Source organism: Chenopodium quinoa, unplaced genomic scaffold (assembly GCF_001683475.1).
Source record: "Chenopodium quinoa cultivar QQ74 unplaced genomic scaffold, ASM168347v1, whole genome shotgun sequence".
Classification (NCBI taxonomy): Eukaryota; Viridiplantae; Streptophyta; class Magnoliopsida; order Caryophyllales; family Amaranthaceae; genus Chenopodium; species Chenopodium quinoa.
This window is the reverse complement of record NW_018745248.1, coordinates 611576-613423: the sequence shown is the minus strand read 5'-3', so window position 1 is coordinate 613423 and position 1848 is coordinate 611576.

Below are 1848 nucleotides of genomic sequence, written 5' to 3'. Positions count from 1 at the left end.
TGTCATCAATGTACGCCTCTACATTCCTCCCAATTTGATTAATAAAGACCATATTAATCATCCGTTGGAATGTAGCCGACGCATTTTTCCAGCCAAACGACATCACTGTGTAACAAAATAGCCCCTGATCACTGACAAAAGCCGTCTTTTCTTGATCTTTCTTCAACAGGGGTATCTGATGGAAGCCGGAGTAGGCATCCATAAAGCTCATCAAGGCATGCTCGGCTGTCGATTCGACCAGACTGTCGATCTTGGGAAGCGGATAACTATCCTTGGGACATGCCTTGTTGAGATCTGTGTAATCAACACACATACGCCAGGTACCATTCGGCTTCTTTACAAGCACAACATTCGCCACCCAGTCGGGGAAATTACATGGCCGAATGAACCCAGCGTCCAACATGTTTTTGACTTCGGCAACTACCGCCTGACTTCTTTCCTCGCCGTGATTTCTTTTCTTTTGCCGGATGGGCTTCTTTTTAGGATCCACGGCGAGTTTGTGGACAGCAAGATCCGGGCTGATGCCTGGCATCTCTTCCACTTCAAAGGCAAAAATGTCTTTGAATTCTTTTAGCAGAAGGTGCAAGTTTGCACCCAACTTAGCAAAAGCAACCGTCCTAACCTTCACGGTACGCTCCGGAGGACTGTCGTCCAGAGGTATATCAATATGTTCACTAGCCGGTTGGGGACGGAGCTCATCTGATTGTTCACCGGTCAGTGATTGCTATTTTTTCTCTTTCTTCACCTCCACCAGCATATGTGCCTTTCTTTTCTTCCCGGCTGCTGGTGCGGCTGGTACTGGATCGGCATCCTTGACATTGTCAAGGTCTATTGGTTCCTGGCCGCCTAGGGCCACGGTATCTTTGACGGCTGAGAGATAGCACTCCCGGGCCGTCTTCTGATCCCCATTCAAGGAACAAACAGAGCCGTCAACCCTCCCATACTTGATGAGCATGAAGGAAGGGATGATTACAGCCTTGGATTCGTTGAGGGTTGGCCGGCCCAAGATAATGTTGTAGGCGGTCAGCTCCTCAACGACAAAAACTTGACGACCAGGTGTCGCCCTTTTCCTTTCTCACCCAGCCGGATGGGTAGATCAACTCTTCCGACTGGGTAAACCATTCCACCCCTAAATCCAACTAAGGGGTGGGTGACCGGATGCAAGCTGTTGTCATTGTATTTCAGCTTCTGCAAGCACCGGAGACTGATGATGTCTGGTGAGCTGCCGGTATCAATAAGGATCCGTCCAACCAGTTGGTTGGAAACCTTACATTCAATGACGACCAGGTCATCATGTGGGCGTCGAACACTGCCCCTATCCTTCTCGGTGATCAGAACATTTGGGAAGAAGGAGCTTGCAGACGCCTGCCCATCATCATCTTTGTCCATCTTTCGAAGATGGCTCTTGGTGCCCCGGATGGTAGGGCCACCACATGAGAACCCGCCTGCTATTGTGTAGACCGGCTCCTTGTCGCTATACGAGCTACTAGCAGGCTAGGGGGTAGTCTTAGAGGACTGACCCTTATTATTCTTCTTTGCCCCGGCTGGGGACTTAGAAATATTAGACTTTAGCATTCCCTTGTCAGCCAGACGATCCAACGCTCGTTGAAGGCTAAAGCAGTCATTGGTGTCATGACCAACTTCCTCATGGTATTGACATAATTTATTTTTGTTCCTTGATTGAATGTAACTTTTCATTGGATTCGGCTTCTCTAGGGATAGCCGGTCCTTAATTTCCATGAGGATGGAGTTGCAGTCCTTGTTAAACTCGTACTTAGGGTCGTACAGTTTAAATTCTTTTTTCTTCTTTTGGGACGGCTGGTCAAAATCACTAATCGCCCAGATTTC